The 13,959-nt window shown below is 38.9% G+C and overlaps 1 pseudogene; it reads right to left on the bottom strand.

The window, feature by feature from the left end:
- Nucleotides 1-7,476: 7,476 nt before the first annotated feature.
- Nucleotides 7,477-13,696, bottom strand: LOC138163042 (NF-kappa-B inhibitor beta pseudogene; annotated as a pseudogene).
- Nucleotides 13,697-13,959: the final 263 nt, after the last annotated feature.

Below are 13,959 nucleotides of genomic sequence, written 5' to 3'. Positions count from 1 at the left end.
TTTAGGGCTTCAGAACCAACAGCAAGGTTCCAAAGCTTCTGCAACAACAGCACTGTCCTTCACCAGTGGACAGTATTCACTCTCTGTCTGAGAAAAGTCTCAGTGGCTTTGAACCAACAGAAAGGTTCTCAGGCTTCTGCAACAACAGGACTGTCCTTCACCAGTGAACAAATCTGGCGAAACCACATCAAAACAGACAAACAAAGTACCAGCATAACAGCCATGTCTCCTCAGTCTTTAGTAGCTCTGGGTGGCAGGTCTCAAAAGTCCTGGGCAATTCAAAGTGGCCCTCAGCAATCCCCTCAGTCTCTCTCTGCCTCCAAAGTTGCTGCTTCCAAAAAATTCTTCTGCCTCTCTCTTGTGTCTCTCCAAATCTATGTCACTAGCTCCTCCCAGTTCAGCCCTTTCTTTTCACGTCAACAAGTCCATCCCACAAGAGGGATTAACAAGCTCTGGGTTTTAACACCAAAAACCAAGGCAATACAGGGGGATCTTTATATTCCACTACTATTACAGCTGTACATGTGTGGCTAATGCAAAACAATAACATAGTAGATATAAAAGACTGACTATATTTCCCTCCCTCCTATCCCACATCCCACTTGTTCTGTTCTTTACTTTGATCCCATCCCTTTTCAAAAGTGGGTACTTCCAACTTCCCTCCCCGTAGCCTGCCCTCCCTTCCATCATCTCACCTCTCATCCCCTTCCCCCCATACTCTCCTAGAGGGTGAGATACCCTATTTAGTTTGTATTTCATTCCCTTCTCAAGCCAAATTCAATGGGAATAATGTTGACCCATTCCATTTTGCCTTCATATTCTTCCCCTCCATTGTAACCATTTTTCCTTGCCTCTTCTATAGGAGATAGATTACCCTTTCTATCTCTCCCCATCTCCTCTCATTATATTCCTCTCTCACCTCATAATTTCACCTTTTAAGTATCATCCCTTCCTGTTAAATTGGTCCTGTGCTCTCTATCTATGAATACCTGTAAACATACATACACACATTCACATATGTATATATTCCCTTCTACTAGTGAGAAAAGTTTCATAAGTTATAATTTTTATTTTTCCATGTAGCAATGTTAATAGTTCAACTTTGATAAGTTCGTTATGATTTCTTTTCCCTGTTTACCTTCTCATGCTTCTCTAGCCTGTTGCATCTTAATGTCAAATTTTCTATTCAACTCTTGTTTTTTTCAGCAAGAATGCTTGAAAATCCTCTTTCCACTGAATGACCATATTTTCCCCTGAAACATGATATTCAGTTTTGCTGGGTAGGTGACTCTTGGTTTTAATCCCAGCTCCTTTGACCTCTGGAATATAATATTCCAAGCCCTTCGATCCATTAGTACAGAAGCTGCCAGATCCTGGGTTATCCTGATTGTGTTTCCACAATGTTCAAATTGTTTCTTCCTGGCTGCTTGTAATATTCTCTCCTTAAATCTGGGAATTCCAGAACCTGGCTATAATATTCCTAGGAGTTTTCTTTTGGGGATCTTTTTCAGGAGGTGATTGGTGGATTCTTTCAACCTCTATTTTGCCCTCTGGTTCTAAAACATCAGGGCAATTTTCTTTTGAGAAATTCCTGGAGGATGATTTCTAGGTTCTTACTTTGATCATGGCTTTCAGGTAGTCTGATAATTTTTAAATTATGTCTCCTGGATATATTTTCCAGGTCAGTGGTTTTTCCCATGAGATATTTCATATTGCCTTCTATTCTTTCATTTGTTTGGATCTCTTTAACAGCATCTTGATTTCTCATAAGGTCATTAGCTTCCATTTGCTCCAATCTAATTCTGAAGCAATGATTCTCCTCAGTGAGCTTTTGAGATTCTTTTTCCATCTGGCAAATTAGGCTTTTTAAGGCATTCTTCTCCTCCTTGTCTTTTTGAGTCTCTTTTGCCTTTTGTGTTAGTCTATTTTTTTTAATGGTGTTATTTTCCTCAGTCAGGCTGTTGACTCTCATTTCATAATATTCTTGCATTGTTCTCATTACACTTCCCAATTTTTCCTCCACTTCTCTTATCTGCTTCTTAAGATCCTCTATGGCCTGTAACTAGCCCATATTTTCCTTTGAAGCTTTTGGTGCAGGAGTTCTGACTTCATTGTCTTCTTCCCGTTCCACGCTTTACTCTTTTTGTCCCCAAAATAGGAGTCTAATGTTGGAATCTTCTGTCTGCTTTATTTCCTTTGCCTGGTCATGTCGTGCCTCAGTCACTTGACCCCTAGGGTTTTTTGCCACAGTAGGACTCTGCCAACCGACAGGGAAACTTTCATCCCAAATGCTGGGGTTTTCTCAGCTGCTGGAGGTATTAGATGGGTGCCCTCTCTGAGACCTCCACATCTTCTGTCAAGCTGGAAACACACCCCAGGACCTCCAACCAAGACTGTAATCCAGATCCAAGCAGTTTAAAGCAAGAGCGATTACCCCTCAGACTGGTGCTTGGTCCCCCTATGCTCTGCAGGCCAGGCACTGAGGCTGTCATGTGGACTGGCTGGCTGTTCCAGCCTTTCAGTGTCTTCTCGCCCTGGGGGCAAAAGTCCCGCACTCCTACTGACTGGGTCACAAAGTCCAAACTTCACTGACCTCTCATTTTGTCCTTCGCATTTATATGTTGATAATTTTGGAAATGGCCACAGCTGCTGCTGATCTGGAGTGTCCCTCCTGCTGTTGGTGGCTGGTCAGGCACACCCTGGGGCCATGGGGCTGGGCTTAGCTCTTGGAGTGCTGAGCTGGTTGCTTGCTACTGGCCTGCTGGGCTATCCTCAGTGGGAGGTTAGCTTCTCTGTGTCATTTTGTAAGTTCTGCAGCTCCAAAGTTTGTTTAGAGTCCCATTTTAAATGGATTGGGATAGGTGGAAGCTGGAACCCAGCAGAGGTCCTGCTTCTACTCTGCCATATTGACTCTGACCCCCAGTTCTCATATCAAAATTGAACTTTTTCAGTTGCCTTCTCTATAAAATGAAGGGATTGGCCTATATTATATCAAAAGTCCATTTTATCTTTAAAGTTCTGAGCCTGAGTTTCTATAAACCTAGAGGCAACAGATAAAAAATTGACTATCATATTTGTTGTATATAGTTACAGTATACTTGTAAGGAGGAAAGAAAATATTTCTGAATTAACAAGGAGAGTATAATCCTTTAAAAGTATTTCCTTATAAGTTACTCATGTTTCTGATATGAACACTAGGTTAGTTTTTTGCATTTTGGAGAAATTAAATTGTTGTACCTTTATAAATCACTTCATAGACTGAAAAAAAAACAAACCAATGCAACAGAAAAGTCTCAGTACTGAATAGAGTCCCTCATTTATGTCATTAAATATGGCCATAATATAAGTGTATACACAACTACCTAAAAAAAAAAAAAAACTGCTGACATTTTCTTTGCTACATGGCCTGAGATGAGATGAGATGTATCTCAGGCTATAGAGAAGAATTCCACACCCAAAACACACCCACACACACAGCCCCCATACTTTCACTACTTCTTTTCTTTGGGAAGAGAGCAAAAAGCATTCCAAGGATATCATAATTTTCAGTTTGTTCTCCATAAAATCCAGCTATTTTATTATTCCAAAACAAATAAAAATCTTTCTTTAGACATAGAATCTAACATCAGGTGACTTTGTAGGTAGGTAAAATAGATGGATAGTTATATAGTATATAGGTAACAAGTGCATGGAAGAATCTTTGAGTCTGAGAAATGATTAGAGTGCACTAAAGAAAACATCTAGTGCAGAGAAAGGAGAATAATAAAAAACACAATGGAACTCAGTGAAATTGTGTGAAATTAATCTGAAGACATTAATTACTTTGGGAAACAACTCCCTAGGTGTTTAAAAAAGTAAATTCTGGGGAAACTGAAAAGTGGTCTGGCAGAATTTAGGCTTAGATCAACATCTTACATCAAATCCCACATTAGAATATAAATGAATATTTTAATACTAAAATAATCAAATCAATAAATAGAATAGAAGCAGATCATATGCATCCCATAGTTATAATTAGGTCATATTCTTAACTAAAGAAGAAATAGAAGCAACTCTAGGAGATAAAATGGATAATTTTGATTACATATAATTGAAAAGTATCTGTCCATGCAAAATTAATGTACTTAAAATAAGAAAGGATCCAGTCAAAGGGGATTGGAGAATGGGAATCATATCAGATTTCTTAGAATTTGGTATCAAAAATATATAGGAAACGAACAGATATGATTAATGCATATGTGTATATATGTATACTATAAGATGTATAACATAAAAAACTATATAATTTGTTATGCATATATACATATGTGTTTAGATTTATACATATATTACATATGTATATACACACACATTTCTGTCTACACACACATACATACTCTGTCTCCATCTCTGTCTTTCTGTCCCTCTCTCTTTATCTCTCTGTCTCTGTCTGTCTCTCTCTCTCTCTCTCTCAAACCTGTCTCCCAATAGATAAGAATTCAGAAGTTACAAACAGTTCTCAAAAGAAAAATTTCAAACTATTGGGAAAAGATCTTATTAACTGTTCATGAAATGATGTGATTAACTAATAATAAGAGAAATGTTAATAAAAACCCTGATAGTTTTATCTCACAATTAGAAAATTGGTAATATTAGAAAAGATGTGAATAGTCAATATTGAAAAGATTGTGGGTAGATAGGAACATTTGGACATTATTGATGGAGCTATGAATCAGTACAACATTTTTAGAAAACAAATTGAATTTATGCAAATAAAGTGTCATATATATATGTATATGTATATATATATATATGTTTTGACCCAAAGATGTTGCTATTAGGCATGCATATCCCTCAGGCATTGTTGATAAAGTAGAATGTCCCTATATAACATCAAAACATTTTTAGTACTGCTTTTTTATGTTAGTAAAGAACTGAAAATAAAATACTCGTTGGAGTGTATAGACAAATTTGGTAAATAAATGTAATATAATATTATTGAATATTATAAGATGAATATAAAGAATAATGTGAAGATCTACACAAACATATATAGTAAACTAAGTAAATCTAAAAAGACAGTATATAAAATGACCATACAATGTACTTATTTTTTTAATTTTTTTTTTTTTTTTTTTTAGCAATCAGGGTTAAGTAACTTGCTCAAGGATACACGGCCAGTTATTTCTGGGTGTGGTGCTAAGTATCTGAGCCCAGATTTGATCCCCAGGTCATCCTGACACTGGAGCCAGTGCTCTTAGTCGCTGAGCCACCTGGCCACCCCCATACTATGTAAATGGGGGGAAAAAAACAGCTACAACATAAACACAAATGTTGGGAAATTAAAAAAAAAAACATACATACAAAGAAAAGATGAAAAAACACCAGTCACCTACCTTTTGTATAGGTAGGAGATGCTTGGGTGTGAAATATGTGTGTATGTGAATGTGTGTGTGCATATGTTTAAAACCTCATTTTTAAACTTTTTCAAGGTGTTGGTCAGTTCTGATGATTTCTTTTTCTTGCCTTTCTTTTTCTTTTATTTTTTCTTCAGTATGTGAGCAAGAATTCATTCTGAAGGATCCCCCTCTCTACCTCCAAATGGTTCTGCCTCCTGAACAGGGAGATATTTAGTGATTGGGTACTCCTTAAATCCGTAGTTAGACCATTACCCTATAGCTGGTCTTGACTACCAGGTGTAAATGTTTTTACTTTGGTTTAATTAAATGTATAACATGCTAAAGACGTCAGAAATTTTGTTGAAGTTCTTATAATTGCTTTGTTATGTTATCAAGATAATTTTCCTAGAATAACAATTCCACATGAAGGCACATAATGACTATCTCTAACATCCCACCTGTACACATCACACATTTATCCCCTCCTTTCCATTCATATCACAGTCACAGTAGTCCAGGCTTACATCACCTCTTGTCTGCGGGACTGTAGACCTAATTGACCTTTCTGCATCCATCCCATGTCTCTTCAAACCATCTTCTACTCAGCTGCCAAATTAATTTTCTTAAAGCACAGGTTTCACCTTGTCATTCCTGTGTTCAAGAAGCTTCAGTGGGCCCCTCATTGCCTTTAGGATAAAATACAAAAGCTACTCTCTGCAGCTTCCAAAGCTGTCCATGATCTTTCTGTTGCTTCTCTCTTTTTTTTTTTTTTTTGCTGATTCATGTTGCTTTGTATACACTCCACATGCCAGCCAAAATAGCTACAATAGGGTTCCTTATGCACAAAGTTCCTCTTTCTTCCTTCATATCTTTGTATAGGCTGTTCTAATAACCAAAATATAGTACCTCCTAATCTGTTTCATAGAAACCAATTCTCAGCTTAAGTGGTATCTACTTGAAGAGGACTTTATAATTCTACCAGTAATGACCCCAACATAGCAATTTTGGATACATTTTTATGTATCTTGAATATATTCATTTTTGCATATATCATATCCCTCCAGTGGAATATAAATTCCTTGAGGTCAAGGATTATCTCACTTTTCCATGTGTATCTCAAATATCTAGCATAGTGCTGGACTGATAGTAAATTTTAATTAATATTTCTTGACTAATTCATTAGATGATTCCTTATTTGTGATGGGTAGATTTCTTCCTGCTTCTTTGCTTTATATTCTAGTAAATTACATCTCTGTAACTTCTGGTTTTTACTAATAACTTTGGGGCTAAATAAGACAAGAATAATTATTTTTTTTTCATTTCATTTAATTTTTTTAAATTTCCATTGATTTTTTTTTTCATGTAATAGCTCTTCAAGTATGTAAAGACAGTTGCACCGCCCCACCCCCCCAGTCTTCTATTTTCTTGGGTAAATATTCCTGGTAATTTAGAATAGTATTTTTAATCTTCAAAAGGTAATCTTTATTCTTTAGTCCTATTATAGGTGGCCCTGTTCTGAGCAGGCTGTATTTTACTGTTGTCCTTGATAACATGTAATACCCTGGGGGCGGCCAGGTGGCTCAGCGAGTAAGAGCATCGGCTCCAGTGTTGGGACAACCTGGAGATCAAATCCCGGGCTCAGATACTCAGCACCACACCCAGAAATAACTGGCCGTGTAACCTTGAGCAAGTTACTTAACCCCGATTGCTTAAAAAAAAAAATGTAATACCCTGTACTAAAACTGAGATGGTGTCTGATCAGGCCTGAGGACAGTACTACTATTACATCTGCTGTTCTAGTTAACTATTGCCTACCATACCCTACTATTGATGCATATTGAGCTTCTTGTTCATCAAATAGATCTTTTTTTTTTTTTTGATGAACTGTAGTTTAGTTCTACTCTCCTCACCCTATGTTTGTGTAATTGACTTTTTTTTTTCCTTTACAGATCCTTGGGCACTCCAGCCAGGGGAACCGGAGTTTTATTGAAATTAAGGCTTTTCTACCAAAAAAAAAAGGCAAAGAAATAGGCTGGAGCCAGGTGATGAGGAAGGCTCTTCAGCTGAGGCTTAGACTTCCATGGAACACAACATCCTCCTACTTGTCAGCTTCATCACTGTGGCTGCCTCTGGGGCTGTGGTCTTCCTCGTCCTCAGCCTCGTGCTCTGGGGCTCCCCAGAGCACATAGGAGCCAGGCGAGGAGGGGGTCCGACCACAGTGTGGCACTGTCCACCGGGGTACGGCCTCCATACATTTGGGCATTCTGGTCTGCACCACCATCCAAGAGAAGCTCCAGGATTTCTGCTGCCTCTGCCTCCGCAGCCAGGTGGAGAGGACTCTGCCCACACGTGGGCTCTGGTTTGTTGAGATTAGCCCCTGCTTCCTGGAGCAGCTGGACCATCTCTGTGTCCCTGTAGATCACAGCCACGTGGAGAGGAGTGTGACCCTGGAAGTTAGTGCACTCCAGCTGAGGGACTCCCTCACGCTCCTCCTCCCCTCTCCCCCCTCCCCCCCACGCTCCCCGCCCCCGGCTGTCTGGCCCTCGGCACAGGCATGGGCTCCAGCCCGGCAGGCCAGGTGTATAGGTGAGTGCCCCGCCCCCCCCTCCCGCGCTCGGCCACACAGAGTCCGGCCCCCACGGCCCGCAGCTTCCCAGTGAGGGCGGCCTTCCCCAGGATGGCCGCCTTGTGCAGAGCAGTCTGGCTCAGGTCATTCTTGGAGATCCAGGTATTCCCTCCTTGTCGTGAAATGAAGCAGGAAGTCGAGGAAGGCTTCATGTTGGTGAATCACTGCCAAGTGCAAGGCCGTGTCCCTGTCCTCTGTCACGTAGCGGAACACCTTCGATGCCCAGCTTGCGTACGCTTAAGCCCTGTCCAGAGCCCTGTCCGCCGGGGGCCCAAGCCTATCTTGTCCCAGAGACCCGAGCCCGCTGTCGCAACACTCATTCCCTAGGCCAGGGTCCACAAACTTCACTGCCCCCCCCCCCCCCCGCCGCCATGGCCTAAGCAGAGCCCTCCTGTCCCAGCCCAGCCCCCCTTCCCCCCATCCCTGTGTAATTGACTTTTAAAGGCATGTGTACATTTCTCTATTGAAGAAAATCTTTTTACATTTAAAATGTAGCTTTATCCTGCCCAGATGTTTCTTTGATCAAATCAGTTAGTTGACAATTGGAAATTTCCTAACTTCCAGAACTTAAGGGATGAAAGAGAAAAAAACAACAACAACTATGGAGCACTTACTGAGTTCAAGGCAATATGCTAAACTGTTGGAGATAAATACTTAAAAAATGTGGTGGCAGTTGAAAGGGAGCTAGTCCCCTACCTCTAGGAGGAAATGTGATAATAAGATGTATTCATTTCAAGTAAAAGGGTGAGTGGCAGGAAGGAAGAACAGAAGAATAGGGTAGTATCAAGGCCTAGATCTCCTGGATGTAATATTAGATGTCATAAAGGGGAAAACACTGGAGGAATTGCTTAACTAATTAGAGCAGGGTGTAAAACTAAGGTGGCAGATGCAAGGTAATGGAAAATTGTTTACATCTAACCCTAATCAACTGTGTTGCAAATGACAACACACTGCTCTTAATGGAATCAAGATTAAGAATCCCAGTTATATTGGATTGCATTTTATATTGATTCTGTGGTCACGAACTCTAAGAAAAAGTAGAATTTCTGATTTCAGTTTCATCACTACTAAAGGAAAATTAACTCCCAGAATAAATATTTATTAAGCATTTCCCAGATACCGTGATAAGTACTGGGAATATGGATAATGATGGGGGTAGGGATAGGGACTGGAACTATTAATTCATTAATATAGCTCATTCTTAGGTAAGGAAAGTCCCTCTACCAAGGTAGGTCAACATGTTTTCTGCAATTTATAGTCTTAGAGAATTATCTAGGGCATTGGTAGGTTATAAGTAACTTGCCTAAAGTCACAAGACCTATCTGTGTTTCCTATGAAGACCTCAGTTATTCTATAATTGGGGCGGCTAGGTGGCACAGTGAATAGAGCACCAGCCCTGGAGTCAGGAACACCTGAGTTCAAATCCGGACTCAGACACTTAACACAAAAACTAACCATGTGACCTTGGGCAAGTCACTTAACCCCAATTGCCCTCCAAAAAGCAAAACAAACAAACAAAAAAGAATGTTTAATGTCCTAATATGGAATAACTAGCCTCCAGGACACATGAAAGATGGTACACCATGAATGAAAGGAATTTGAATTTGGAACTTAAAGAGATTGACTCCTAGGTCTAACCGCTTATTTTCTAAGTGACCTTGAATAAGTCATGTTATGTTTCTGAGTCTCAATTCCTCTTCTGATAAAGGAGGATAAGAGCATTTGCTTTAATTAACTCACAGGGCTGTTACAAAGAAAATACTTTTAAAACATAAAGCTCTTTATATATATTAGGGAATCATCCAGTCTTACAATTAGAAGGAATTTCAAAAAAGCATGAATAGTCCTTACTCACACTTTGTCCACCTACTTGAAAAAGTCAGTCTAGTTGTTTGAAGTCTCATCTTTATGTTGGCCTTAAATTTTCCTCTTTGCAATTGATTGCAATCTCCTGGTTATAGCTCGTAGGATCAAATTAAATAAGTCTATTTTGTTATTTCCATGAAAAGTAGTTCAAATAATATTCTGACATCATGCACCCCCCCCCAGGCCCCACACATGTCACCTGAATTTTTCTACATCAGGTTAAACATCTTCTGTTCATTCAATTGTTTCCCAACCTTTTCTTCCTTCCTGACAGAGAGAAGCTAACCTCCTGCTGAAGACAGCCCAGCAAGCCAGCAGGAAGGGGCCAGCACAGCCCTCTGGGAACCCAGCCCAGCCCTGGTCCCACTGTAGCTTTTAGCCTCAGTGTGGCTTGACCAGCCACGGGGTGGCAGGACTTCAGATCACTGGCAGCCGTGGCGGTTTCTAGAATTAACAATCCATGGATACCAAAGACAAAGTGAGAGGTCAGGGTAGACTTTGCAGGAACAGGGACTTTGGGAGGGGGGTACGCCTTTGCCCCCAGGACAAGAAGCAGCTGAAGCCCTATGGCAATTCAGCCACCCACCACATGGCTGCTTCAGAGCTCCAGGTCTGCAGATTGTAGGGAGACCATGCAACCAGTCTGAGGGTTAATTCCTCTTGCTTAAGCCTGCGTGTATTTGGATTATAGTTAAGGGTGGAGGTCCTGAGGTGTTTGACCACCTTGCCAGAGCATGTGGAGGCTACAGAGAGGGCACCCAACTAATACCTTTCGCAGTTGGGAAAACCCCAGTGATTGGGACGAAGCTCCCCTGTCTGGTAACAGAGTCCTACTGTGGCAAAAAGCCCCAAAGTCAAGTAATTGAATGGCAACATGAGTAAACAAGGGAAACAAAGCAGAGTAAACCAAATTTATATTCCTACTTTGGGGACAAAAAAGATTAAAGCATGGAACAGGAGGAAGACGACTAAGTCAGAACTCCTGCACCAATAGCTTCCAAGAAAAATATGAGCTGGTTACAGACCATAGAGGAGCTTGAAAAGGATTTTGAAAACCAAATAAAATTGAGAAGAGAAATGAAAACAATGCTAGAAAATTATGAAATGAGAGTCAACAACCTGACTGAAGGAAATAACACTTTATAAAACAGAATAACTCAGATGGCAAAAAAGGCTCAAAAAGTCAATGAGGAGAAGAATGCCTAAAAAAGTCAAATTTGCCAGATGGAAAAAGAATCTCAAAAGCTCACTGAAGAGAATCATTCCTTCAGAATTAGATTGGAGCAAATGGAAGATAGTGACTTCATGAGAAATCAAGATGCTGTTAAACAGATCCAAACAAATGAAAAAATGGAAGGCAATGTGAAATATCTCATTGGAAAAACTACTGACCTGGAAAATAGATCCAGGAGAGATAATTTAAAAATTATTGGAGTATAATAATAGCCATGATAAAAAAAAAAAAGAACCTAGACATCATCCTTGAAGAAATTCTCAAGGAAAATGCCCTGATGTTTAAGAAGCAGAGGTCAAAATAGAGGTTGAAAGAATCCATCAATCACCTGCTGAAAAAGATTCCCATAAGAAAATTCCTAGGATTATTATAGCAAGGTTCTGGAATTACCAGATCAAGGAGATAATATTACAAGCAGCCAGGAAGAAACAATTTCAATATTATGGAAACACAATCAGTATAACACAGGATCTGGCAGCTTTTACACTGAGGGATCAAAGGGCTTGCAGTATATTCCAGAGGTCAAAGGAGCTGGGATTGAAACCAAATATAACCTACCCAGCAAAACTGAGTATCATTTTCAGGGGGAAATATGGCCCTTCAGTGGAATAGAGGACTTTAAAGAATTCTTGATGAAAAAACCAGAGTTGAATAGAAAATTTGACATTCAGATATAAGAAGCAAGAGATGCATGATAAGGTAAACAGGGAAAAGAAATCATAAGGAACTTATCAAAGTTGAACTACTTATATTACTCAATGGAAATATTATAATTGTAACTTATGAAACTTTTCTCAATATGAGAATAGTTGAAGGGAAATGTGTGTGTATATATGTATACATGCATTCATATATGTCTCTATAAGTGGGTATATGGGCATATGAATACATATGTGAGTATATGTATATATGTGTACAGTTATACATAGAGGGCACAGGACCAGTTTAGTAGGAATGGATGATACTTAAAAGGTCAAATTAAGAGGTGAGAGAGAAATATAATGAGAGGAGATGGGAAGAGACAGAATGGGGTAAATTATCTCATATAGAAGAGGCAAGGCAAAACTGTTACAATGTAGGGGAAGAACAGGAAGACAAAAAGGGATGAGTCAACTTTTTTTCTCATTGAATTTGACTTAGGGAGGGAAAGACATACACACTAAATAGGGTATCTCACCTTACCAGAGAATAGGGGGAAAGGGGATGAGAGGGGGGATGATGGAAGGAAGGGGAGGCTTGGGGGGGAGGAAAGTTGGAAGCACCCACTTTTCAATAGAGTTAGGATCAAAGTAGAGAATAGATCAAGTGGGGGGGTGGGATAGAATGGAGAGAAATATAGTCATTCTTTCACAATATATCCACTATGGAATTTTTTGGCATAGCTAGACATGTAAAACCTATATTTAATTGCTTATCTTCCCAGTAAGGATGGGTAATGAGGAAGGAAGGGAAAGAATCTGGAATTCAAAGTTTAAAAATCAAATGTTTAAAAAAAAAATATAATTATATATAAATTTATATATAACTAGAAAATGAGATATACAGGAATTGGGGCATAGAGATCTACCGTGCCCTACTGGAAAGTCAGAGGTGTGATGGGGAAGATATGGGAGAGTACAGATTAGGGGAGGGGATATTCAGTGGGACCACTGTTTTGGGGTGGTGGGTAGGGAAAAATGGGGAGAAAATTTGTAACTCAAAATTATGTGGAAATGAAAAATACAAACTAAAAAATAAATAAATAATCACTTTCTGAAAGAAAGAAAGAAAGAAACAAACAAACAAAGAAAGAAACAAAGAAAGAAAGCATGGATAATATTGCCATGCTGAGGTCCATGAGCTCACAAAGTTTCACACACAACTGAATGACTGAATAACAACAGAATTTTACCTTAAAATTTTTGCCATAACATGGATTTTAAAACATGTAGTTGGACACATTTCAGTTTCAATTTTCTTGGATAGAAAAAAAAACATCATTTTCACAAATCTCTAACTGTAATTTAATATTTCCTTCATTTATGTAGACAATAAACCAGAGTGGAATTAACTTTCACCAGCCTACCAAAAGGCCCATTTCACTCACACACAGAAATACACACAGACTCACACAGACACTTCCTCTCTTAGATTTTGTTTCACTTCTAATCTGTGATCACAGAAACCATCTTTAATCCAGTTTTATAAAATTGTACTCTATATCAATTCTCATCTCTTTTTCTCATCTGTAAAATCAGGATTTTGGTTACATATATTCGGAAACTTTTTCCAGGACTATGATCTATGAAATTGCATGTGTGTCTATGCATATACACATACATATATGCTTATATATGATCTTTGAAACTGTACATATATACATATGCATATGTGTATATGTATGTGTGTATACATACATAATGTGAGTTTAGTATTTTTATTTACTGTACTTGTACTGGGTTGGTAATTTCATCTTTCTAGTGAAAGACCATATATACTGTTTTCCCTTGGTGGAAATTTTAAGAATATGGATATTCTGCTATCCTAATTGACATTTTCCTACCATTTACCTGTCTGCCCTTCACTGCTCAAATAAGCTACGGGTTTATTCATTTTAGACCACTTTCAATCCTTCAACTCATACAAATTTAAACTCAGTTATTCCTACTTGATCTCCAGGGAAATGTTAAATTCTGGATCTAAGCACTGTCGATTCATTTTTAACCTGTATTATTAGATATCAGCATGTGGATATACAGCCTTCAAAAGGAATCATAGCGTAGGTGGCAAAAGAACGAAATATTATTCAAAGTCTTCTCCCACTCCCTAATTACCATAAATCTCCATTACTGCATCTGGGGAAGGAAAAAAATATA

This window comes from Petaurus breviceps, unplaced genomic scaffold, assembly GCF_028583685.1.
Source record: "Petaurus breviceps papuanus isolate PSGF00001 unplaced genomic scaffold, PetGlider_PUasm1.0 187, whole genome shotgun sequence".
NCBI classification, from domain to species: domain Eukaryota; kingdom Metazoa; phylum Chordata; class Mammalia; order Diprotodontia; family Petauridae; genus Petaurus; species Petaurus breviceps.
The sequence above is the reverse complement of the archived record's forward strand: the minus strand, read 5'-3'. Positions and strand labels throughout refer to the sequence as shown.